The sequence below is a fragment of the Dermacentor andersoni genome, chromosome 3 (assembly GCF_023375885.2).
Source record: "Dermacentor andersoni chromosome 3, qqDerAnde1_hic_scaffold, whole genome shotgun sequence".
NCBI classification, from domain to species: Eukaryota; Metazoa; Arthropoda; class Arachnida; order Ixodida; family Ixodidae; genus Dermacentor; species Dermacentor andersoni.
The window spans coordinates 138481314-138509152 of record NC_092816.1 but is presented as its reverse complement, the minus strand read 5'-3'; the positions used below and the strand labels follow the sequence as shown (position 1 = coordinate 138509152).

Here is a 27839-nt window from a genome sequence, read left to right as displayed (position 1 = left end):
GGCTCATCGGTCTGAGAAAGGTAGGGTTTGAGGCGGCTGACGTGGATGATGTCAGAGAGAGGTGAAGGTACCGTGGCATCCAGCGGAGACACTTCATGTGTGACAGGGGTCACCTGGCGATGGATGCGGTAAGGGACATAGTACCGCGAAAGGAATTTCTCCGAAAGACCAACACGCCGAGTTGGATACCAAACTAGCACAAGAGCACCTGGTTCGTAGTGCACGTCGTGATGGCGCTGGTCGTAACGGCACTACTGGCGCGTCTGTGAAGCAGAAAGACGAATGCGCGCAATCTGGCGTGCTTGGGTCGCTGTGGCTATGACATCCCGAGTGCACTCTGTCGGCGAGTCGAGTGTGGTCGAAAGGAGAGTCTCGAAAGGCAAAGTGGGCTCACGGCCGAAGAGGAGATAGAAGGGTGAATATCCAGCGGTGTCGTGGCGCGTGGAATTGTAGGCGAACGTGACAATATAAATCTGCTTCACTGAGAGTTGAACGTTCCGCGCCGTAGCTGGGTAGCCAGGCGCGCTGACGCGAGGCCACCCAAGCGCGCGATAACAGGGAGGAGCTGTTCCCCGAGATCACGCCGCCTTTCGACGCGTACGAGCCATGCCGCACCGTCTCCGCATGCGTGGGCGCGTGAACGTGAGCTTGCGCGCTTCCGCAAGCGTACGTGTGATCTGGACTTAAGAGCTGCGCTCTAAAAAAATATGGAGGGAGTGGGAGTCTTGGACTGTATTTCAGAGGAAAAGCCTCCACTATTATATATTATAGGCTGCTGAGCCTTTTTATTTTGCTTCGATTTCTGTATATGTAGGGAAAGACAAAAAGAAAGACGAAAGAACGAAACAGGCAGACTGAACTCCAATTGACACCTACCCAAAGCGAAGCATAGTAGTAATAGTAGTGATTTTAAGATGAAAGGAAGAGAAAAGTGCAGCGCCGTAACTGTCTCTCAAGGGAGGGCACCTCAACAGCACTGCACGGAGTAAGGGGAGTGGGGAAAAAAAGATTAGAGAGAGAACGAAAGAGAGCGAAAAAAAAAAACAAAAAGAAACAAGAAGGTTAAAGAAGAAGCAAAGCGGCGCTTACAGCCGCGCTCTCAGCTGAGTCTCGTCACAAAGCCAAGGAGGGCAGCAAGCGCTCTCTTGGCGATGGAGGCGGGGGCTGCGGGAAATAGGAGATCACCCTCCGTGCTGCACGGTAGTCCGACTCGGCGATATGAAGCACAGAGCGCGGTGCGCTCAACGTCGAAGGATGGGCAACGCAGGAGAAGGTGTTCCAGTGTCTCATCCTCGCCGCATTCCGTACACGCGGGGCTGCCTGTTCCGTGCAGTCTGTGCAATCGGGCGGCCGTGCTGTAGCAGCCGACGCGCAGCCGCAGGAGAAAGGAGCGATCCCAGCGGGAGAGGCCGGTGCGGGGGAGCAGGCGAGGGGGCGTCCCCGCAGCAACACGTGAGTCAGGACAAAGCGAAGCATTCTTGATGTAATTGGCTCATGAAGCATGCGTGTGTGAAGCGAAATGTTTTTTTTTTTTCAAGGTATTAACACTAGTATTAAAGAACGCCGTCTTATACGAAAAAATTATTTTAATTGCAGTAAATTATAGACACGCTGGACGTATATATAACCTGTTTAAGTTATCTGTGGTATATCTACAGTGTCGTGTTGCATTCGGGGTGTTTCTGATGCGCGGGTTTCATTGCGTGCAACTGCCGACTGAAACGCGCCAAGCGTCTCAACACACCATGGCTTGGCCGCGAGAAAGGGCGTTCTTGCGTGGCGTTCGGTGTTAGAGACCAGATACGTACGGAAATGTGCCTGGAACCCGGCAAGAAAGCTTCGCTTTACAAATGGGTTCCAACCAATTTCTGAAGTGCTTTCCTAGTTCCAGCGCTTTCAGACGGTGTGTGTCACACCGTCTTACCGCCTTAGGGATCTGCCCAGATTGTAAAATAACAAATTCGTGTAACTTTTAGGGTCATCCTTCTGGTTAACAAATTTAAACAAAAGATACGGTCCTGGCTACAAGAAGATTTGTCAACACGAAAAGACTCTTTAACGCCCAAAAACGATGTTAAATACATCCTATTACAATTTTCGAAGAGAAAATAAAAATATTGCGGTGCAAACAAACCTCAAGACTGCGCAACTGAGGAATCTTCGAAAGTATGCAGCAACGACCCCAGGTACGCTCTAAAAAGTATGCAGAAACTCCGCTGCAGTTGTCTAAGTGTGTGTAAGCATATTCCCAAATTTCACTTGGCCAACCCACGAATTTCAAATTGGCCGATCCTTAAACTTGAAGTTGGCCCATCCCAAATTTAATGTTGGCCCAACCCACAAGTTCAGCTAGCTCGCCCCTAAATTTCAAGTTGGCCCACCTCCTAATTTCAGATAGCCCAGCCCTAAATATCAAGTTGGCCCACTCTTAAATTTCAAGTTGGCCCTACCCCAAATTTGAAGTTGACCCAACCCCAAATTTCAAGTTGGCCCACCACAAATTTCAAGTTGACCCAACCCCAAGTTTAAAGTTGGCCCACACCAACTGTAAGCTTCCCCATGCGTTTTCGAAGTAGCCCTATGTATGCCTTCTATGGATATTAAATCTCCTAACTTCGCAAACTACACATTCTTGTGCAGGTCAAGGCATTACCCTTTTCGCGTGACAGACAGACATTGCTGGGTATACTCGCCAAAGAATGCTTACGCATTAAAAATAATGAGTTGAACTGGTCACCCCGAGAAAGGCATTATAAATCCACTGCTTAGGACCAGGCTGAGTAAACGCTCGTCACGACGACATGACTTTACATCCGTTATGTATGACAGAGTTAATCTAGCGGTTTCATAGGGCCACACAGCCAGCTTATGACTTGAGTGGTTGTCGGTGAGCCTTAATTCATGCTCTTCATAATCTATATGGCGTGAGGTATTGCTGAATTTGTGATATGATGCTGATGCGCGTACCAGGGGTGGTATTCTCTGGCGATCACCTTCCGAGATACTTTCAATTTAGCGAGATTTCGCGAGACTATCGCCCATGAAGGACGGAAAAATGTAGAAGGGAGCATTGCGCAACGCGATTGAAGCCACACCCGTCGGCCCAACACCTGATCGTTACGTCAAAGTGCGCGGTTGGTTTTTGTGCTCATGCTCTGCAGGCAGAGCCACGGCATGGGAGCAGAACAAGAGCTCATCGAATTGAAACTGCTGGGAACATGACTGGGAACTAAACGTCCAGGCAAATCTCGATCCTTCCTCCGTGATCTCGACGCAAGAGGTCACATGTTTGGCGGACGCTGTGCAAAGGGACTGACGTCACGGAGCGTTCGCTTGCCAAAGCTGGCTGCGTGACGTAATGCCCTCTCCTAACTTTTCAAGCGAAGCTTGTATTGGCTCACAAGTGGCGTTGTCGTGGTCGCGAAAAAAAAAAACCAGTTGCTCCCAGTAAAACCCCTCAATTTTTCAAAAGTAGCGCCATTCTTAGATCTTTCCGCCACCCCGCTCACCCTGGCGCGTCCTCCTCCACGCCTCCTGTCGCCCCAGCCTCCTCCGCTCCCCCATTGGCCAACCTGTGTCACGTGGAAGCAGGCGCCGTGCTTTTGTATATTTTTTCTTTCCAGCGCAGAGCAGGCGCCGCGCTTTTGTATATTTGTTTCTTTCCAGCGCGCGCCGACCTCCATTGCTGGGCCTGCGCGACGAAAGTACGGCAGGCGGACTGACGGAGTGCGTTAGCGTAATAGAATGTCTAGGGCCGAGAACGTAATTTCGGTGCCATGCTGCTGCGCCTTCGGTTACCGCAATAGACACAGCGAGGACAAAAAGCTCTTTGCTTTGCCGTCCGGCGGGAGCAACGCAAAAAGAAGTGTGGATTCACAGGATCGGGCGGGCTGACTTCGAGGAAGTGGCAAAGAACGCACGGCTTAGTGAAGTAAGGGCCACGGCTTCTCACAACCTCTTATTTCGAGCCTAGTTCACGCCTTCCGCTTCGAAAAAGTGTGTGCTGATGCTCTGCCTGGTTTTTAGCGCGTTGTTTGACTTTTTTTTTTCGAATGTGCTCTCTTTGTTTCATGTAGTTTCGTCTTGCGGTGAAATGCACGCATCTGCAGCTGGCCTGTGACATAAAAGCGACTTTATTCCGGGTGTGTTTTGAGCTCCACCAGAAGTTACCAAATTCTCGACGCTTTTGCAAGGCTCAATATGACTTACGATGCAGTCTTTTAGCTTCGAATGTACGCCCGCATGTATTGATTTGGTTTGTGCTGATCAACGTTTTTAACGTTCCGAAGTGACTAAAGCTAGGATAAAGACGGGGAATGCGGGAGATGTAAATTCAAGACGACGAGCACAACGTGAACAAGGTGAATGTAGTTGCCAACGTTTCGACAAGTGGACTTGTCTTCTTCAAGACAAGGCCTTGAAGAAGACAAGTCTACTTGTCGAAACCTTGGCTCCTGCATTCACCTTGTTCACGTTTTGCTAACGCTAGGATGCAGGTCGTAGTGGATGGCTCCGGATAACTTTATCTAGCTCGCCTGGGGATGTTTAACGTGCACTTTGATCGTAGAGTCGTACGTGGGCCGGTAAATTCCTCGTTGGCGTTTCATAATATTCGCGCGGGCGCGCTAGCGCTGCTTTAGAAGTTGGCGCCTCGGCGCAATTGTATTTCTTCAAGAAATTTTATTTACTAGTTGTAACAACTTGCCATTATTTCGTATTATTGACGGCGCCTCCAGGGCACCAAAGCAGCAACGGGAACACCAAAGCTAGAACCAGGGCTCGATGGGGCTCGCCGAAGCCTGTGCATGCCAAGGGGGTATAAGATCGCGGACAGCCAATTTTGTATGCGAACACTCCCTGCGACGCCTGCATTATTGTAATGTCACGCGCTCTTCAGAGGCCTCCGTTAGCCATTACATGTGCCCTCCTGGAGCAGTACTTGTAAAAAAAAAAAACAATCTGTCGTCACGATTACCAAAGCATCCGCAATGAAAAAAACGGCCCTGTTGCCAGACTTTGCTGACATTGCTGACCGCACACAGCCGGAATGGCTGTGTGCGGTCAGCAATCTCTCACGCGCTGGCCGAACAAAAGTATCCTGCAGGTACGTAAATGAACCTACGAAACCACGTACATATACTATCACGCTGTCAACACCTGAAACTTCGGTAATTACGCCTGTGTTTGAGTACACCGCGTGCTTTCGTCGTGTTTCAGCAACACGAACTCTCAACGTCGCGCGCTTTACGCCTTAAATACGCCTTGAATAATGGTCCTTTTCTCTATTTCTTCCGCAATTCCAACACGAAATTCTAAAGGCCAGTTACCGACTGACGAAGACAGATCTCGATTGAAAAAACTGCTCCGCAGGGCTCGAACGAACTTTTCTGCGGATTTCCTCCCGTAGCGTGTTAGCCGTCGTCTGCTACGGCAGGCCCACCACCGGCGGCGCCACCGTCGAGGCCGCGCCGAGCGGAGGAGGAGGGAAGTGAATGGCGCTACTTTGGGAGATTGAGAGGCTTTAGCTCCCAGAGCAGAGTAGCTGCGGGAAAGGGTGGTTTGATGAGTTGACAGCTGCGCCGGCGCCAGAGCGTGAGTCAATAGGGATTTTTAGCTCAGCGGGTTTACGTTTCGCTCCGCTCGAGGTCTCCACCGTTGCGCCAGCGGAGCGGCTCGCGAAAAAAGAATTTTATCCCGGCGGATCAAGGCTGTTTCACATGCTGCGACTGCAACGACGAAAATCGGTGCTGTCGCACGCGTCGCAATGCAATTTTTAGAGGGCTTATTTCACATGATTGCGATTTCAACAATGCGACTGGTGCGACGCCCAGTGTTGCTGCCTGCCAGGTTTCGTGGCACACGCTGCATAACTCTTTTATTGTAGTGAATAAAACGCTTATACTATAATATTATTGACTTCTCTTGATAAGAAGCAAATAATATGTACGTTTACTAATTTAAAAACGTTAGTTAAGATTTGTCTTGGAATGCGCGACGGCGGTTTCTGTAGTTCAGTGCGACATCACGCACGTAAACAGCTGTTCGCAGGTGGTTCAGCGATTCTTTATGGTTCAGCGCTGTGTGTTGTCTTATCTACCTTCTATGACCGTTTCGTTCTGCCTGCGCTACAACAATCTACAAGATGACCTATCGACAAGTTCATATAGCTACCCTCACCGCTTATGCAGTATTCGGAATTCGGCTGCCACGAAGTTCTCGTGTCAGCCCAACAAGATCCTCGCGCTACCCGTGCTCGGCGTCAGCTCCTGGAGAAATGATGCGTGTATATTGCCCGTAATTGCGCTTATGTGGTGCCTGCTCCTAGCCATATTCTTGCGTCAAAAGCAACAAAAAGCACCAACCCGAAAGCCCGCGTGTGCCCCTGAACGAAGGCTCAAATGATCTGTGTGATTACTGGACGTGGAATGAAAATTGTGTTGGGAAATTCAACCTTAGCGCTAGCCTGATTCATCCATCGCCGTGCTTGCGCTGCGAATATATGTATGGGAGCCCTCTCTAAACATTTCTAAAGGCGCAAAAGCCGACGCATCAAATGTTTCGAGCAGTTACCGTCACTTTTGTAGAAACCTGTACGTTGTAACACAGCATTATAAAAGACACGCTTCTCGTCCACTTTGTGTCTCGCGCTGGTAGTATACTCGGAACTTCTAACAAGAAGACCATATCAATACGCGCTATTCATAATGCAGGATCGTAGGCCGACGGCAGCGCACTTGCCGTAGAATATTTCGGCTTTCTGCTCAGCCTCGCACGCCGCTCACGGTTAGCCTGTTTTGTGGAAATAAATATTATTATTATATTATTAATGTTATAAAACATTATAGTTCCTTCGCTGTAATTTATAGCAATCATCCAGATTTCTTAAGCTAGTCATGCATTTAACATGTATTAGATCAACATTGTTACGACATGCTTATGGGAGTCATTTCAAGCTAGGTTGCTCAGCCAGAGAAAGTACAAATGCAAGTCTCAATGTTTATTCCAATTTGATATTCCTAAACAGATTATAGTGGCAGAATTTTATGCCTGCTTGCACTTCCTGCAATTCAATGTTCAGAGCTGGAAAAACTGATTCCTTTTCTTGCTGTCGAAAGGCTGATTCAATGTCGATAGCAAGCTATAATTATTCATTTCGAGAGTGTTAAGCAATTACTATATCTCTAAGCTTATCAATGCGTTTTTGTTCCACGAACACAATTAAGTTTTCTCTCTCCCTCTCATTGACAGCCATGGAATGAAACCGTTCACTTTCATAAGTATCAGGATGCAAACATTCTGGAGTTTGTCCTGTGCATTTGTCCGCATCCTATAGTGTGCATGTTTGTATAAAGTTCTGGCGTTACAATAGCAGTGATCTACACATATTGTTAATTGTTATATTGCAACAAACACATTTATTTAACTTTGTTTTCAAATCTTCAATGTGGCCATGCAGTAACGACCACATTAATAAGCAAAAAAAAAGAAAAAAGAAAACTGCAGATGCAGTGTACGTGTTGGAATCTATGCGAAGTGAAGTTTTTGTCAAGGGGTCAATTAAATGCTGTTAAAGTAACTGCAATATATACAATTTGTCTTATTTTCAACATCCAACATGTCATCTTTTGCAAGGTTTGCTTATGCACCGCATAGGTCACAACCTTAATGTCATGTAATATTTATGCATTACACTGTTCACAAACCATACCGAAATGCAAACGGCAGTTAATGTACATGCACGCTGCGAGACATCAACACAGTGACATTTGTTGAGCAAGGAATGGTGCGAGGTGTATGCAGATGAATGAATGACGTGCTTATGTACTTATTTATTTATATACCTCGCAGGCTGCAAGGTTGGAGTATTATGCAAGGGGGAATAAAAAAGTTGTTACAAAAGGAAGAAGGGCACAACATTAAGACAAAAAAAAACAGCAATAAAAGCAGTACCAATACATTGCACCAACTAGCCCAACGTGTTTTACTGGCACAACATTATACAATACTTAACAACCAATAACAGAAAGAGTTACTACCCATGCACCCTGTACAGACGGTAAACCAGCGAAGCTGAACTGTGCGGCCCCGGTGTTTATCACTGGGTTAATTCCAATGGTTTATTCAGGTCTTTCTATATCATTGGTTATGTCTGTGTTTCTTAATGAGGTTATGCACATGTTTGGCTTGGGTTTATCACATTGTTTATTTGGAATGCCACACATTGCACTTTGCAAGATCACCATCATGGAAAGTGCAATGAGTGGTTCATTGTGTTAATCCAGCGGGCCCATCAAAGTCTTTCTGAATTATGTTACGCACTTGTGTTTTGTAATGAGTTAATCATAATGTTTATGACTCAGTTATGCACTGTAGTTACCAAGTGACACACCGGGGCTGCACATTTCTTATAATTAAATACAGGGACACATTTTCGAACCTATTGGGAAGTCGGAGAAAGACTGCTGCACGCGCGCTCTGCTGCTAGAGAGAAACGACGTCACTATCGGTCTAGCCAATGGCCCACCACACCTTTGCTGCGAGATAATAATGACATCATGATCTTGTCTTAACCCCATCCCCCTCTGTGTCCCTTCCCTGCAATAATACGCAGATAAATGTATGTTTTAAATACATAAGCATTTCTATGTCTACCCAACAAGAAATTTCTCCGTCCATCATGCAAGGCGAATGCAATGGCTCACACCCCCTTAAACAATGGCTCATACCCCTACAGTAGGGTTTTTGGGATCGGACAATGAGTGTTTCGCCTAGGCATATACAGCTTCACTGTAAAAAGAATGAACACCTTTCTGCTAGAGACCAAGACAATCATGAGGTGTATTAACAAATGAAAGTTTATTGAACATGCCGAGTAAATGCTGGTCGACAAGCAATAGATCGAATTTACACAAAAAGCAGAAGCAAGACCTGAAGTGTGTCCATACAGATCCCAACAGGAAACGCATCCATCTCTGAAAGTGTAACAGCGGCCATGCTGACACAAGATTCTCCCAGTGTCTTTGCATCTACAGCTTCCATGATTTCTCTGGGCAGCCGATCTCCACAGAATGCTAGCTTCTTCCTTTACAATGCACTCTCCACATCTGAGCGTGCATTGTAGAGGAAGAAGCTAGCATTCTGTGCAGATCGGCTGCCTAGAGAAATTACGGAAGCTGTAGATCTAAAAATGCTGGGTTAATCTTGTCAGCACGGCCTCCGTTAGAAATGGATGCATTTCCTGTCAGGAAGCGCACATGAATTTTTGCTTCTTTTTGTGTACGTTCAGTCTATTGCTTCTCAGCGAGCATTTACTCGGTGTGTACATTAAACTTTTGGTTGTTAGATCATCTCGGTTTTCTTGTTCGTCCTATGTGTTCTCTGGTACCATTTGCAGCCAGGCTATTCATATCTTTTTAGACTGCAACAAGTCACTTTAATGGCCCTCATGATACCTTATAAAATATTTTATTTGGCCAATGTAGCAAGACTGTACAGTGTGAAGCAGTAAGAACAGGGTACGTTAACTTCTAATTAAAAGGTTTATTGTGAAAATGCAGTGATCTATAAAGGTTACCACAAAGTAGTACAGCAATAAAACCTGATAAAGACTAGTGCTTGATGAAACCAAACATAAAAGCAGGAAAGGGAGAAAATACATATAGATATACAAGTCCAGGGAAAAAAAAACATTGTGATCACCAAGTGTGCATGTGGCTACCTTCCAGGAAACTCATTTTTTTCCAAATGGCATGGAACTGGAAGAATGTGCTTGCATCAGCAAGCTGTCAGTATGTCTATTGGAATAACAACAGTGTATCTTGAAAGGTGCTGGCATGCAGGATTGGCAATTGTAATGATTTATTCCTGCACTTGGAATTTTTCTCTATTCTTTCTGTAGCATTTTTATTTATGTTTGGCTGCATCAAGCACCAATTTTTATCTATCCTTCAAAGATGTATTTCTTTTTCCGGGGAAATCTGTTGAACTTTAGTTAATAATGAATACACACAAACTCATCTAGTTTTCAGTTATCATGTCGGGCTTATAAGCCCGCTTGTGTACTGGAATATCTGCATGGCTATGTATCCTGTAATTTAATTTCTGGCCATGTGCTTGCAAGTCGCGTGTCAATCTCCTGATTTTCCTGACAATCTTGTGTGATGTGCAGGCCCAGACAGTTTCTGGTGAATCCATGCGGGGTGTTGTGCAGGGTGTAATCTGCACTACAAGTGCTGCTTTGATTGCTTTTAGTTCAGCTTTTCTAGGTGTACGATCACCTGGAATGGTACTCAGTTATATGTGGTTTAGTTTTATGTAGTGTCATACTACTGTTACACTGCTATTGCCAGATCAGTGTACTATATGTGCCTTATGTTTGCTTGCATCTTCATGATTAGCAACCTCCTCTGTGTGTTTGGCAGTTGCATATAGTCTCCTGGCCTAATTTTTTGCCCCCATATTTCACGGCATGGGCCTGTTGTGTTTCAAGTTCAGGTACTCCCGAGGTTGTGTTTCTGAAGGGAGGGGTAGTCATCTTTGCATCTCATATGCTAGTTGGCATAGTATGTTGGGACGAGGTTCTGAGCTCTTGAAACAAAGAATTTTGCTGCAGGCTGCAACTCTACCCTGTCCAGGTGCTTGTTCGTTAGCTCTTTCTCATAGAGGTCTTCAAGCATGGTAAAGTTGGAAAGACCTATTATTACTACCTGATGCCTGTATTCGATGAGTTGTCTTTTTTGTGTGCTGCTGGTAATTCATACTGTACTATACCTTGGACACAAGCACAGCATCTGTGATTTTCCATAGTATCCACTCGTACACCCCCATTATTTCGAGATTATTCTTTTCAGCAGGTGTGGAAGTTGCGTCCAGGCATTGCATAATTGTTTCACCCACGTACTGGCTCTGCCGTCATGGGCTTACACTAGCTGAGGATTTGTGGATGTTGACTTGCGGGCATATTTGTCCAGCTATGTGGATCACAATGTGCAATCGGGGGTAGTTCTGGATTCTAGTCTTTCTTTTTTTTTTCGACGTCGATATGAGCTGACTTATCAGAAAGCGAGAGGCCAGACTGGCCAAGAAAGTCTGCAGCGTTGTCGAGGGCTTGTTGCATCATTCTTGATTTCTGTATAAGATAGCTTTCCCATAGACTGTAATACACCATAGGCTGTAGTGTTTCTTGTAGTATGCCCGTGTTGTTGGTGTGTGTGGGCCAAATGTACCTCCAACTCTCACCTGGAATTTTCTGTCTTTCAGAAAGTTACTGTTTAAGTGCTCTACCAGAAATGTTTTTGCTCATCGTTCTTCTTATTAGAGTAGCATGAGGTACTGCTGTTAAAAGCCTCTTCACTCTCTTCATTCCTTCATAAGCGGTATTACACAATTTCCTGCAATAAAGTTTCTGCTGCTTATGGCCCACTCATATCTGCCAGAGGGACAACTCTCGAAAAAGGTTTTCTTTGTGCTATGTGTGCGACGTAGTATGAGCATTCATGCCTTGACATTTATACATCTGTAGAACCAGCTTCCTACTTGCTATACCTGATCATGCCTATTTGTGCAGTGCTGCTGAACAATACATATTGATCCAATGAATATTTACACACTCGAATTATCACGAAAGATGGTTGTTTTACAATTCTGCCCTTCGCTTTCTATTGGTGCATAAGCATGCCCCCTATGCAATAGTATTTTGAAGTGTAAGGGTTCAATAAAAGGCGATGAACTAAATATAAGTGCAAGAGTACTTGCTATACCTGATCATGCTTATTTGTGCAGTGCTGTTGAACAATACATATTGATCCAATGAATATTTACACACTCGAATTATCATGAAAGATGGTTGTTTTACAATTCTGCCCTTTGCTTTCTATTGGTGCATAAGCATGCCCCCCTATGCAATAGTATGTTGAAGTGTAAGGGTTCAATAAAAGGTGATGAACTAAATCTAAGTGCAAGAGCTTTTTTTTTCACCTATGACTCCCATCGAAATGCGACTTCCATGGCTGGCAAATCAACCCATCGCCTTGTGTTAGCAGCAGAATGCTATAGCCACAGTGGCAGGTGAACGAATTGAAGAACGATATGTCTGTCTATAATTTTTTTTCTTGCCTGTATGTAAGTAAAGTTTGGAATAAGTTTGTCATTGCAAAAAAGCCCAGTTTGTGGTCTTTTATTGAATAAACCACATATTGTGTATAGTTGAAATGCAGAAATTTGTTCTAAAATCCTCGGGTGATATATGTTCTTGCAAGTAGCATTGTATTTCATTACTTATAAAGATAGTAATCGCAGCGGATATCGTTACATGGGTTTACACACTAATATATGTGATCACAAACTTATTAGAAACTTACTAGAAACATGTAAGGCATGAATGTTTCTGCACACTTGATCACCTGTGAACGTGCAAGAACTGCTTCTACTGGCTGACTTTACTGCACAGTTTTGATTTACTTTTCTTCAGCGTGTCGTTTTATACTGTTTTATCCCCACAAGAACAGGCCGTTTGCCTGGTTTTCGCATTGTTGCGCGAGTTCTACATGATTGTGCAGGAGGGTACGTTGTCACTGTGCCACTATTTACTTAATCTACTAGCTGTACAGGTAACTACGTTGCAGAGCAAGTGTTTATACAGATGCAGTAAGGATACAAAGTTCGCAACATAGTCAATGTTTATTGGTTTGTGTGCAAGAAAAAAAAAATTCACCAGAGAAGAGGTGCAACTTAACGCGCATGTAATATTTTATGCAAGCCACGGATTTAATGCTACCGTAGCAAATTCATTACGATAGTTTACACTTTTGCTCTGTCAAATTTATAAGAGGCAAGATAAGCTTTCAAGATGCATCGGGAAATTCATGCTTGAAAACCGACAAGAAAATGCAACTGAACGGTACCGCGTTCAGCGCAACGTTGAAACTTCGGGTACTTTGCTGTCTTGTCATTTGCCCTTGCCGAGGTTGAAATAATTCAAGCTGCTCCGTAAGCGCGATTTTTGCATGCTACTCAACAAAAGAAAATTGTGACGACCTCGTCGTCTGCTGGGGATCGAACACCTCCTAGCACTGACAACTCACAAAGGCGTACGAAGCAAACGTGAAAATGCACTTTATTTGCTGCGTACCGTGTCGACAAATGTACATAAATGGGAGAATCGAATATGCGGTACAAGTTTTTTATTCTCCCTTCGCGTACGTACCGAATTCGACAATCCACGTCTCCGCGCATTGCACTTGTCGTGCGAGACGCCATTTTCCAAAACAAACCGGCGAAATAGCTCCGTTGACAGCTCTCCGCGCAATTTCGCCGGAAAATCGCAGCGATCGGTGCGACGGTGCGACCAACCGGTTGGTCGCAGCCGAAAATCGGGGGGTCGGCACTGCGACTGCGATTTTCATCGCAAACGACGGAAATCGCACTTCCGGTGCGACGAAAATCGCATCATGTGAAACAGGCTTCACTCACCCGCTCGAGCGGGGTAAAGAGCGGGGCGCTCTGCTGCCCCACCTAGTGGTCCGAATAGGAGTTACTGAGAAATGAATTTGAATTACGCTTGCTTTTATAATGCAAGAAATGTTAAATAAAGATATATTACATGTTCTCAGTACATTATTTGTTAATAATGTACTGAGTACTAATGTACGGGTCAGCGCCGCAGTCGCCGTCGTCGATGTAGAACTGCCGGCGTTCATGTTCGCGGCTGCCATCTTGCATTTCCCATACACGCCCGCGCGCGCTTACGCACGCTCGCGCGCTGCGTATACCCTCCGTTGGGGAGTGCTTTCCAGCGGGCGTAAACGCTGCTCCGTAAAACCGCTGGCCGCCTGAGCGTTGTGCGCATGCGCAGTCGCGTTTCCGCTCGCCCGCTCCGCTCCGCTGGCCGTAAACCCGCTGGGCTAAAACTCTCTATTAGCAAAGATTCCAGCGGCATAGGCACGCTATCATGCCCAGCGCGCAACCAATCAGAGTCGTTTCGCTTCCGCCGGGGAGGAAAAGGGCAGGAGAGGGTATCGCGTGCGCTGCGACAGCCACGTTTCCGTTCAGTTCAGTCCCGGAAAACGGATGGGGCGACCAAGCGTTGTGCGTTACCCGTGAGGAACGGGCAGCGTTCGACGAACGGCCGCGAGAACCCGCCCCTAAAAGGGCTCGCCGTCGGCGCGCCGATCTAGCCGTTGCAGCCGCCCGAGCCCAGGGAAACCGACAGCAACGAGAAGAAGATCCCGAGCTGAGGGAGCGGGAAGTCGAAGCAATCAACCATGACGAAGGTCAGGTGAACGCAGGACAAGCTTCGCTTACTCCCATTTTCCGGTAGGGGAAGGGTCGGTCATTTTTAAAGCGAAAGCTTTACTAACCGCGTCGAGCCGAGTTTCGCGGTAGCCAGCAATTTGACCTTCATTTGATCGCAGCTGCGCCGTAGCCTTGGCAACGCATCACGTAAGTCGCCGCGGCGAGATCCGCCGCCGCCGCCAGCTTGGCGCATGCGCTCTCCGCAGCTGGTTCGCCGCCTGACCACGTGACTCACCGCGCGCCTGGCTAAAAGGAGCGCCACGCTCACCTAGTCACTGCGGGCAGGGGTAGCACACTCTCAAGTTCAACAAATGGCCACAGAGGGCGAAAAAATCGACCGCGCGCCGCTGCTAACAAAACCAGCGCAGTAGAATCACTTCGGGATGCTTTCGTTAGTTCCAACATTTCCCGGTAGAGGCGCCGTAGTAAGCGCAATTTTATCTTACAAACTTTTTTACAATTACTGAAGCATCTTCTTTTACATAAGAACAGGGCAAAATTATCATTGCTAATTAGATATTGTACTCTTTGTTAGTAAGTTTATTGTTTCCTTGCCATTATAAACGCAAATAGCGTTCAGCATCATCGATCTTTCACGTGACCTCTGGCCTGGATTTAAAATTTTTACCGGTATTTAGGAGTGCACGGCGGCACGGATTCATTCGTTCGTACACTCAAGACTGGTTGCTTCTTTGTTTCTAAAGCTAGTTTCTTGCGCTTCGATGTCTCGTGTTATTTAACTTGGGGGGAAGTTACGTGTTTGCAAGCGGACATGTAAGCCCGGCAGTTGGGTTTCGGTCGTGAGCCATTCGGAACAGGTCTGCATCGAAACGGGAGCTGGATTTTGCTGCCGCTGACAACGGCAATAACGGTGAGTCGTTTAACACCGCTGCTTGAATCGTTATAAAATATCCGTCTCATTACGTTCCGGGCGGGCACAAGTTAACGAACTAGATCCTGCATTACATATGGGCAGTGAGGATCTCAGTTGCTGTTTCCTAAATAAACCTTTACTTGCGAGGCTGTCGTTTGGTTTACACACACAATCAAGAAAGAAAGAGCGATATCGGAACGCGCGTCTCATTTTTCATGTTATTGTAGCCGTGGTTGTAGGTGACTGAGTAGCCTTATCAATATACATATTAAACTTTTTTTTCGAGTCCGCCGGCAACGTCTTTCGTCCACAAAACCGAATAATCCTTTGGTAAAATGAAGTGAAAGTACAGAATTTAATGTATTAAACAGTTGCAAGCATGATGATTCACCCATATTTCGTACTTGTTGATTTCAAATGTTCTTGCTGTTCAGATTGGTTTACCGAGGGGCATTTATTTTTGCAGTAGTGAAGCGGTGCATCACGTTCGTGCAGAAAAATAATGCATCAGTTCTAATAGCTTCATGACTTTCATGCATTTGCTTGTGGAACTAGCGGTGTGAGCACTTCTAGTGTATAAATGAACCCACAAATGTTCTCATTTGTGATCTTAATAGTACTTGCGCTGTTGACATGCATTGTAGTTAGGCAGACATCAATTTTATGGACAATAGCAATATTTATTTAACATGCTGCTTAAGCACGCTAGAACAGACAGTGCACATTTGCATGGGTTCTGTAGTCGCAAATCATTACAACATATATGTCACACCTTTTTGCATTTCATATTGCAAAACTTTGCTTTTTCAATTTCTGATTCAGTCAAAATTTCTGTTCCAGACATGCAGTAATGAGGACGGCACCAGTATAAAGCAACACACTCCACGCACTAAACAGAAGCTGCTGCCTGCTACAACAAGGTCATTGTGTGGACATTGGCTACTACTACAAGGTAAACAACACATGGCTCAGAAATAAATATGTTTGATATATGCTGTATTGGCTTGCTGTTTGCAGCAGATATGAATCTTTGTTCATATTTATGGTTCAGTATAATTGGTTCGAACATATAAAACACACATAAATTTGGCTAATCTGTGCTGTATCTCATGTGTCACCGTTTTGCCCCAACAGAGTCTATGCCAAGCACATCTTGGTCATCACAGGAGCTCCTATCTGCGCCAACAGGAAGGGGCTGGAGCCGAATTTGCAAGGCTTTTACACCAAGAACAAAGAAGCACATGCAGAAGAATATGAATGAGATATCAAGTCTGCAGAGGACTGTGTCAAGACTGAAAAGAGCTTCAGCCACCATTCCACCAGCACGGACATTTGGCTGAGTCATCCAGGTAACTCAAAAAGGACTTTCTAGAAATTCTTCGTCTTCAGATGCACCTGCAACATCTGACCAAGCACGGACGACGCTGGCGAAAAGATCGAGTTCCATCAGTTTGCCCTTAATCAGCTTCCTAGCCATGTTAATTCCGTTTGCGCCAAGTGTAATTTTTCTTCTATAAATGCAAGCTTTCTCATTGCCCATTTTTGTTACAGATCATTCATCCTCATCCAAATATAAAGGTCAACCGATTCTTCGCTGATACTTAATACCAGTCACTGTCTAGCAGCCTAACATATCTGTAGCGGTATCTTATAGTGTATGTTGTCATGCACAATTCCTCTCCTGAAATAGCTGATGCAGCATCGGCATGCGTCGTGCATTAACCTATGCACATGTGCTATGCACCATTTTACTTTTCTTGATGTTTTTAGCCTTCAATGCTTGCAGAGCAGAGTGGCTTCTCTCTTGAATGCAAGCTTTCTCATTTTCCATATTCCTAGTCTCGTTGATGATTGCTCCTCTTCCTTGATAGCCTGGGTCTTTGTGCAAGCTACACTGAAGTGATTGATTGCGGAATCTGGTTTTGCTGCCACACTTGGTTGTGCTAACTGTGTTACGTTTCTCAGATGTGGGGGCCTGGTCAGTTGCATTGGTAAGCAGTCCCTCGAGGTAAGCATTTGCTCCTGCAGTCCGCAAAGCGACATAGACTCCCAGTATACACACACCGTAACTGGTGCGCCCCGTTTGTTCCGGCATGCTGCAGCCATGGGCAAATTGTGCTTGTGGCCTACCTCGGCCATGATTTGCTCAAAATGGAGACCAGCATATGTGCTTACATGGTTCGAAGTGTATGAAGTTGATAGCCGTATGGGTGGAAAGGCCCGCAAGAATGGCTGCCGAAGGTGATGCCCACAAAAGCGACTTGTCCACATTGCGACAAAGTGGGACACAAAGTGTGAGCCACACATAGCGGCCCCCGAAAGAAAATAAATGTGCAGGTTGGAAAGGAGTTAACGCTAAAATGCCGGGTAGTCCATGTCGCTGTGTTGGTTGCGGCAGCAGATGCCTGCGTCACCTGATTGCTTCGCAATGGAAGTTGCTCATCTTCAACGGCAACTGTTGGTTCAAACAGGCGCGAGGCTCTGTCCAATCTGTTTGTACCGCAGGTTGTCGCTCGTTACCAGACCACCACATGCGACAAAGGCAAGCATTATGCCTGTAAGATGGTTCGTAGCCAATTTATAATGTATTGTCTGAACCTCATGCGGTGACTGATTGCTGTTTAATTTTGCTGTTATGTCACTTGGTTACGGTCGCAGTTTTATGTTTTTCGAATATTGCGGCCTGGTCGGTTGCACTGGGAAGCAGCCTCTCGTAGTAAGCATTTGATCCTGCAGTCTGCACAGCGACATAGACTCCCAATTTACGCACACCATGATTCGTGCTCCCCGCTCACCCTTTCCTGCTGCAGCCATGGGCAAATTGTGCCTCTGGCCTTTCTCGGCCGCGATTAGGCATGAACGGAGACCAGCATAAGTGCTTACATGGTCGGACATGTATGAAGTTGGGTGGAAAGGCCCGCAAAAGTGGCTGATGAAGGTGATGCCCACGAAAGTGACTTGTCCATATTGAGGCAATGTGGGACACCAAGTGTGAGCCACACATTAGCGGCCTCCAAAAGAAAAGAAACATGCAGGCTGGAAAGGAGTCAATGCTAAAATGATGGGTAGTCCACGTCGCTGTGTAGGCTGCGGCAGCAGATGCCTGCGTCACCCGATTGCTTTGCACTGCAAGTTGCTCATCTTTAACAGTGACTGTCGCCGCAAACAGGTGGGACGCTCTGCCCAATCTGTTTCTGCTGCTGGTTGTTGCTCGTTAATAGACCACAACGTGCGACGAAGGCAGGCACTGCGCCTGTAGGTAGGCAGCTCAATGTACCCTAAGAGACCCGTGTATGTGAATGCTCACTGTTGCCATATGGTTCGTCGCCAATGTGTGATGTATTGTCTGAACCTCATGCGGTGACTGATTGCTGTTTAATTTTGCTGTTATGTCACTTGGTTATGGTCGCAGGGTTATGTTTTTCGAATATTGCGGCCTGGTCGGTTGCACTGGGAAGCAGCCTCTCGAAGTAAGAATTTGATCCTGCAGTCTGCACAGCGACATAGACTCCCAATTTCCGCACACCGTGATTTCTGCTCCCCGTTCACCTTTTCCTGCTGCAGCCATGGGCAAATTGTGCCTCTGGCCTTTCTCGGCCGTGATTAGGCATGAACGGAGACCAGCATACCTGCTTACATGGTCGGACGTGTATGAAGTTGATAGCCAGATGGTTGGAAAGGCCCGCAAAAGTAGCTGATGGAGGCGATGCCCACGAAAGCGACTTGTCCATAGTGAGACAATGTGAGACACCAAGTGTGAGCCACACATTAGCGGCCCCCGAAAGAAAAGAAACGTGAAGGTTGGAAAGGAGTGAACGGCTAAAATCTGGGGTAGCCCATGTCGCTGTGTAGGCTGCGGCAGCAGATGCCTGCGTCTGCTGACTGCTTCGCAATGCAATTTGGGCATTTTTAACGGCGACTGTCGCTGCAAACAAGTGGCACACTCTGTCCAATATGTTTCCGCTGCTGATTGTTGCTCGTTAACCTGACCACCACGTGCGACGACGACGGTGAGCCGTTTACGAGCTCGCGTCAATGACTCCTGCGTATCTCGACATGCAAATTTTATTTCTGCTATTGCACGAGAATGTACACTGCTTGTCTTCTGCCAATAAAGTCGCGCGTTCTGTTCACTCACTTGTGGCTTGTTTGTATCGGCGTCAGTAGATCGAGGCTCTTGGTAATTAGAACGCACCAGCTACGCGGCAGCGAAGGCATTGAGGCATGCCGCATAGCCTGCAGGGCAAGCACGGCGCGTACCAGCGTACGCGACCGGCAAAAAACGGCCATATTGAATTTGCTCTAAAAAAAAAATTTGCACTTCCGCTTCCGGATTGAGCAACGTCATCTGGCGTCCGCCTAAGTAAGTTCCATGCGCTGCCGCTGCTTATTTTCGAAACACGGCGTAAGGTACAGTTTCCCTTCTCTAAGTTGGTTCTTTATTCTATGCTGCGGGCTTGGCCATGGATGAGAGCGAGGCTGGGCCGTCTTCTCTGAGCGTTGCGCAGTAGAGGGAGGCTGTCGTCGCCAAGCGGTGTCTGACACCCCGCGAGTATCCCACGGCGAGCTGCTTCACTGGAGAGGGTCCGGAATGCAACAGGCGTCGCACCGTCGAGATCTGTGTAGCGACTGTGTTTGCACCCTGTCCGTTTGTGCTTCGACGCTGCGCATGCTCGCGGCGTCTCTTTGCACGTCTAGCACTTGCGCTTTCCCTGTAACACAACAGGTGTCGCACTGTCGAACGATGCGTGTCTACCCAATCCTAATCACAGTCATGGCTAGCCACCGACCGAGGCACAGCCGTCATACCTGGATTAAAGATGATTGTATACTTAAGTATAATCATTACTGCTGAATCAAAGGTTAACCAAGTGAAACCAAGACTTAACCAGCCTAAACCAGCTAGCGCCGGACGCCTCGGCGTCTTCGAGCGACAGCTTGCTAGCAGTTGGTTCCCTGTCTTAGCACAGTTGGCACAGTGCCCGAACGCTGTGGAGCAAAGAAGCCGAAGGCGTCCTGCGCTAATTTCTTGAAATATTGCGAAAGCGAAATTACCTGCAAGTAAATGTTTTCTTCTTCCGGAAGCAATCGCCTCAGTGAGGACATAACTTCACCGAGTCAGACACGAAAGGGTTCAGTGTTCTGGTGAGTTCGGGTAAAAAAAGAACTGTATAGTAATTAAAAATTGTCTAATAAAACTGCATGTTGTAATAAAAAAACAGACACGAAGTAACTTGCAAGGCGTTTCATTACCGCTAACCTATTCTGAAAGAATTTTTGTGCCTGATATTGATTCGAATAAACAGATTATGGCAAAGAAAAAAAAAAGGAAGCTTTAAATACGATTAGGCGAAAGATAGGATTCGCGTATTTGAATTCTGGTGCATAAGATAACTTTGTGGATTGATTGATCAACTGATTGGTCTTGACGTTCCAAAGCAAAACGGGAGTATCTGCGTTGCCGTCGTGGTTACAAGTGATGCGGCCACCTAACACTCTCCCCCTCCGGTCTATCTGTTTCCTATATCCAAGAACAGACAATACATTTCATCATCCTCTGATTCTTTTACTTTTCCCGTTTGCAGAAGCTGCAAGTCCAGTTCCGAGAATACGCCCACCAATTGTTCGTCAACGCAACCTTCGTAGGCGACGTTGTGCACGAGCGTGTCACCAGCATGGTCTGTATAGCGTGTTTATAGCGCGGTTATAGTAGGTGTCGTATAGCAGCATGATTGCATCTGTGCCCAAACAGGGCACGGATGTAGTGGTCACTGGTTAAGAAAAAAGGCAACACGTCGTAGTATTTATGAACGTGCCCTGACCATCGCCTGGACAGAATTAGTTTGTTGGCCGCGTGGGCGGGTGTGTGGGCAAACAAACAAATGGGTAAAGGAGGCGAGCGAACAACAGAAGCACGAATGAAGCGTTGTAAGCGGTAACCATGCGTAATTTCCTGATGGGTTGTTTGTGTCAGCGTGGCGGTGAGGGTGGTGACACTGATGGACTCAAGTGAGGGCGATTTGAGTGGGTGCTAAAAGCAAGGGATCAGAATAGTAGAGGTAGAAGAAGAGCGGCATGTATATATATATATATATATATATATATATATATATATATATTATAAAGGAGATTGGGGTTCGTAGCGGCCGCCGGTTCTAGGATGCACCGAGCAGTACCCGAGCTCGAGCCTCTGCGGCGCACTTGATGCTGCCGATGCTGCTGACTGTGTGCGCACGTTCGTTATCTTCCTTACAATGGCCCCGCGGAAATACAGGAGCCATCCTGGCGACTTAGTTTTCTGGAAGGATGGTAGAATGGTGATACGGCTTGAGACGCTGAACGTGAACGACTTCGCGGTTACGATGTCGCATGTCGGACGGCGGCGTTAGCGGCTCAACCAGGTCATTAACGGGTGATGTTCTCTCGAGAATGCGGTATGGCCCGTCGTACTTCGGTAGGAGTTTTGAAGCGAGCCCACACGTGCGGTGTGGCACTAACAACCAGACGAGAGCGCCCGGGAGAAAAGTGGGAGTCGAGTTCTGGGCATCATGAACGGTTTTTTGACGGTTCTGGTCGTCCGAGGTGAATCGGCGTGTCTGGTGGCTTCCGAGATCGGCAGGCATTCGGATGGGTCCGGCCGGTAGGGCAGAATGGTGTCGATTGTGTGCGAAGGATGACGGCCGTAAAGAAGGTAAAAGGGTGAGAATCCGGTAGTGGCCTGAGTTACGGTTTTTTAGGCGCAGGTGACAAACGGAAGAACTAGGTTCCAGTTAGAGTGATCAGGCGAGACATACATGGCGAGCATGTCACCAAGAGTTCGATTAAAGCGTTCCGTGGAACCGTTAGTCTATGGGTGATAAGCAGTGCATTTACGATTAACAATAGCGCATTCAGCTAGCAGTTGTTCGATGACTTCAGATAAGAAGGCGCGGCTACTGTCGCTTAAAAGTTCATGTGGACCTCCATGACGAAGAAGAAAACGGCGAAGTATGAAATTGGCGACCTCCTGCGCTGTAGCATTTGGTAGAGCAGCAGTCTCCGCATAACGGGTTAAGTGGTCTACCGCAACGATTATCCACCTGTTGCCGGTAGGAGTCAACGGAAGTGGCCCGTAGAGATCTATGCCCACGCGATCAAAGGGTCGGGATGGGCATTGTAAAGGCTGGAGTTCACCGGCGGAGTTGTGCGGTGGCGCTTTGCGGCGTTGGCACTCATGACAAGAGACAAGAGCGGACGAACTTTCTAACGAAATTGTACATTCCCCGCCATTGATAGCGGTGTCGAAGTCTTTCGTAGGTCTTGAAGACTCCCGTGTGGTCACACTGAGGGTCGACGTGGAACGAGGAGTAGAGCTCCGACCGCAAGATTCTCGGAATGACGAGTAACCAGGTGCGTCCCTCTGGGGCACAGTTGCGTCGATATAGTAGCTGGTCTCGAATCGCAAAATGAGGAACTTGGCGCCGAAGCGTACGTGGCGCTGGAACTTTCGACGTTTCCGAGAGAAGGCCGAGCAGAGCTGCAGTCCAGGGATCATTACGCTGTGCAGCAGCGATAGTGTCAACGTACAGAGAGGATAATGTACACTCGCAGGAGGAGTCATGTCTGGCCTTCGGGGGAAGCGGCGATCGGGATAGCGCGTCAGCGTCGGAGTGCTTTCGCCCGGAACGGTAAACCACGCGGATGTCATATTCTTGGATTCGCAATGCCCAGCGGGCAAGGCGACCCGATGGTCTTTTGTGCGTCGACAGCCAACATAGCGCGTGGTGGTCGGTCACTACGTCAAACGATCGGCCGCATAAATATGGGCGAAACTTGCCAAGCACCCACACAATGGCTAAACACTCCTTTTCTGTAACGCTGTAATTGGTCTCCGCCTTGGTTAACGTGCGACTCGCATATGCGACGACGTATTCTGTGTGGCCAGGTTGACGCTGTGCCAACACAGCGCCAAGGCCCATACCGCTTGAATGAGTATGGGCTTGAGGGTCGCTTGAGGGTCGAAATGACGAAGAATTGGTGGCGTCGTGAGAAGACGGCGCAAGGTTGTGAAGGCGTCGTCACACGCTGGAGACCATGATGAGATATCTCTAGCGTCACCAAGGAGCTGCGTGAGAGGCGATATAATTGACGCAAAGTTTCGAACGAATCGCCGGAAGTAAGAGCAGAGGCCGATAAAACTGCGCAGCTCTTTCATAGTGGTAGGTTTTGGGAACGCAGTAACCGCATGTAGCTTTTCGGGATCCGGGCGAATGCCCTCCTTTGACACGACATGGCCTAATATTGGGAGCTGACGAACAGCAAATCGACACTTCCTCAGGTTAAGTTGCAACCCGGCGTTGGTCAAGCAAGTGAGTACGTGCTGAAGGCGGAGCAGCTGCGTTGCGAAATCAGGGGCGAACACCACAATGTCGTCAAGATAGCAAAGACAGATTTTCCATTTAACGCCACGCAGAACATTATCCATCATTCTTTCGAACTTGCGAACATTGTTTAACTGCGCGAACAAACGGACCACAGAGACAGCATGGGACAAGGACTCTGTGGTGCGTTTGTTCGCGCAGTTAAAGAATGTTCGCTAATATGTACCAACTCGCCCAACAATAAGTTCTTCTAAATTCTTTCGAACGTAGCAGGTGCGCTGCAAAGTCCGAAAGGCATGACGGTGAATTCATACAAGTGGGCTGGTGTAACAAAGGCAGTTTTCGGGCGATCGGCCTCTGCCATCGAAACCTGCCAGTAGCCTGACCGCAAATCCAGCGACGAAAAGAACTTGGCTCCCTGCAAACAGTCCAGAGCATCATCGACTCATGGTAATGGGTAGACGTCCTTCAGCGTGATCTTGTTCAACCGTCGAAAATCAACACAGAAGCGGATGGAACCGTCTTTTTTTGTGACGAGGACCACGGGAGAGGCCCTTGGGCTTTGGGAAGGTTGAATGACGCCTCGACGGAGGATGTCATCGACCTGGTCTGCAATGACGCGACGTTCCGTAGCGGGCACGCGATATGGTCTTTGTCGCAGCGGTGAGTGAGAGCCAGTGTCGATGTAATGCCCAACCGCCGATGCACGGCCAAGAGATGTTTGCGCAACGTCGAAAGAACGGCGGAAGTGCTGAAGGGTTGCGAGAAGTTGAGATCGCTGCGAATGCGTCAGATCTTCGGCGATGAATGGGCTGAACACACCAGTCCATGTTGAGTCGGGTACGGAGAGGACACTCAGTTCATGGACAGCAGTAGAAGGCACTTCGTCGAGGACGGAGACAATTCGTGTTGAATCGACCGACTCGACGTAACCAAGGCATTCGCGGCGGAGCAGTGACAGCGGCGATGAAAGATGATTGTAAATGGGCATCGTGCTGACACCGCCAGTGACATTGTAGCAACCGTAGCATAAGTGACTGGTGTAGTCACGACATTCTGCTGGTGAACAGCCGGCAGCGCTTCCGCGACCTCTTCATGGACCACGTTACGGAGATGAGACGGCAAAGTGCTGGCAGACTCCTGAGTGACGGACACCAGAGATAGCTGTCGTGCGACTTCTTCGCACACGAAATCCTTGATTTGGGTTATCAGAGAGGCTAGTTCTAGGCTGGTGGTCAGGCTGCAGAGTGACGCCGCATTTGGTGTTAGATGTCGCCTTGTCAGAGCTCGCTGCTTGCGTAATTCATCATAGCTCTGGCACAAGCTGATGACGTCGCGAACAGTGCGCCGTTCCTTGGCCAGAAGCATCTGGAACGCTTCATCATCGATTCCCTTCATGACGTGCTTGATCTTTTCCGCTTCCGTCATGGCAGCGTTCACGCGGCTGCACATGTCTAGAACGTCTTCTTTATAGCTGGTGAATGTCCTGTGCGCGTATACGCAAACGCTGCTCGGCTCGGTGTTTCCTGACGGCGGGTCGGTCAAATAATTCTGTAATCGAAGTCTTGAACGCCGACCACGTTCGGATATCCCTCCCGTTATTTCTAAACCCGAGACTGGCCACGCCGGCGAGGTAGAATGATACGTACGTAAGCCACTTTGTCCGAGTCATCCCATTTGTTGTGCACGCTGTTGCAAATGGGTCGCAAGCCCCAAGGGTAGCGTTGGCCTGGCGGCCTGGGGCACAGCTGGAAGCATCCGAAGGTCCTGGCAAAGGATGAGTCGACTACTAACAGAACAAGTTGTTTATTCTAGCATCGCAAAAGAGCGGCCGGTCAGGTCGACCGAAGTGGAGAAACGGGAGACCACGTTACTCGACTGAATAAATCGAAGCTTCTCTCTTGGCGTCCGGGGGCAGCTGCTTTTATACTCTCGGAGTCGAGGGCAAGTAGGAACGGCTCGGATGAGGCGCACGTGACGGCGGCGCACGGACACGGTGACAAGAAGTGACGTATCCGCCGAGCCGGCGCCGGTCAGACCTCCTCGCGTCACCATTGGGGAGCTCCTCTCCCCGGCTGCCGCGCTTTGACAAGCGTGGGCACCAACATGCACACACACACACACACACACACACACACACACACACACACACACACACACACACACACACACACACACACACACACACACACACACACACACACACACACACACACACACACACACACACACACACACACACACACACACACACACACACACACACACACACACACACACACACACACACACACACACACACGCACGCACGCACGCACACACACACACACACACACGCACACACGAAGACACGTGGCATTGAAACATGCCTGGACGCGCTTGGCAGGAGGCGTTGCGGCAGCGCTGAACTGGCCAAAATGTCCGCCGCTTTGAACGAAGCCCCGGCGTCCGTTGCATCCGCGCCGGCTATACCGCACGTCGGACGCGAAACGTAACAACGCTCACCCGTTCGTAGGACGACAGCCACTCTTCAACGTCGTTGTCGTCGGTTCCGCTGAAGATAGGAGGCTCCCGCTAGCGAACGGTGCCAGCGCAAGGGACGGGTGGCGATGGAAGAGTCTGCTGGTCGGCGTCTGGCATGGCGGAGGATAGCGTCCGATGCGTCCGAGCTCGTCGGATAGCGTCCGAGTTCCAGGATGGTAGAATGGAACGTTACCCAGCACCTCCACCACCTCTAAAGAAGATTTGTTGGGATTCGTAGGGACCGCCGGTTCTAGGATGCACCGAGCAGTTCCCGAGCTCGAGGCTCTGCTGAGCGCTTGATGCTGCTGACTGTGTGCGCACCTTCGTTATCTTCCTTACAATATATATATATATATATGGTACAGAGAGAGAGAGAGAGAGGCAATAGTAAAGAACCAGGGCGTGTAAACAGGGGTTGTGAGTCGGGTGGGCTTAATTTCTCAGAAAACATGTAGGACTTGCGCAAAGATTATTTTTCTCCTTTAAGTTATTATCATGCTTCATTAAAATTTACAGTCTTATCTTTATTTGATGTTAATTTTGCAGTTTCACAATGTACATTTCTTTCTTTCTTCCTTTCTTTCTTTCTTTCTTTCTTTCTTTCTTCACTCAACATTCAATAAAAGAGGGATTTATATACAAATACGCCTTTTACTGCGTACTGTATACCACGAATGTTTACAGTATTCGTCATGCAGAGGGCATTGGCCAAAATCTGGCACCGGCAATGGCAACAATATGGCCCAGCGCTGGTCCTACGCTAGCAACGCAATTGCTGCTGCATTTGCCCGATGTTCGCGCAGGCTTGGCTCTAACTCTGGGCCAACATTCAACTGAGTTGCGCTTTGCCAATGTGTCAGCTTTGGGCAATGGCTGGTGCCGATTTCTTCAGAACTGGGCCACATTTGGCCCAGCGCTAGTGTGCTGCCGATGTACTAGCTCATTGCTTTCTTCTAAACCGGCCCGTTTTACTCTTCGCTGGATAAGTATTGATACGACTTATTTACTTGTACCTCATTTTCCTCACCATGGTAAATGCCTACAAAAATTGCGACGTCGACTGTTTACACTTCACTTCCGCTCTCTCACCCATTCACGGCTGCACGATTCAATAGTTTGTACTTGATGTGTTCCATTGCGGCATTCTGAGGAGAGTGACCATTTCAAACTTGCACTTTGGGTATGGGCACATGTGGTAATTTACCGTGTCTACTTTGAAGGTCGTCCTGTTTTACAGTGCAACACCAATGTTTTAAATGCTCGTTCTTCCAACACGTTATTCTTTACGTGGAGTAATCCACATTAAACGGTTACTGATTGCAATTTTGAGGGCGTGTTACGTGCATAGCTTTCCGAGTACAACACTGCTGTTCACAAATTTTTATTCTGTTTGCTTTAGTTTGCCTTCCGTTTCTTTTTTGCAGTCACTTGGAACATGTACACCTTTCTTTCATGCACTAATGCCTCTCGGCGCTGCAGCAAATTGTTAATAAATAAATAAAGTAGGGATGCCGTGACGTCGTCGTGTTCTCTTGTCAACACATCCATCCTTGCAGGTCGGCTCAATTGTGCCGCTATTCATGTACCCGTTCAGCGACTACACCGATGACGAGGTCGGCCAGTATCCCCTCACCAGACTGGTGTACACGGTGAGCATCTGGCTAGCAAAACAGGGCGCGTTGCAGTGCATAGTTGTGTGGAACAAGCAAAACGGCCAGCTTAGCTGGTGCCGAGCCGCAGTTGCGCACCCTGGCGCGCTTTATTTACTTGCTGGAGTCTCGGTAGTTTCC

General features: G+C 47.8%; 1 long non-coding RNA gene across 1 annotated transcript; it reads left to right on the top strand.

Annotated features, from left to right (window-relative positions):
• The first annotated feature begins 406 nt into the window (after positions 1-406).
• Positions 407-27839, top strand: LOC140216428 (uncharacterized). Its single transcript, XR_011893094.1, has 3 exons — positions 407-1452; positions 20752-20844; positions 27606-27839. It is a non-coding gene; the product is annotated as an uncharacterized lncRNA (long non-coding RNA).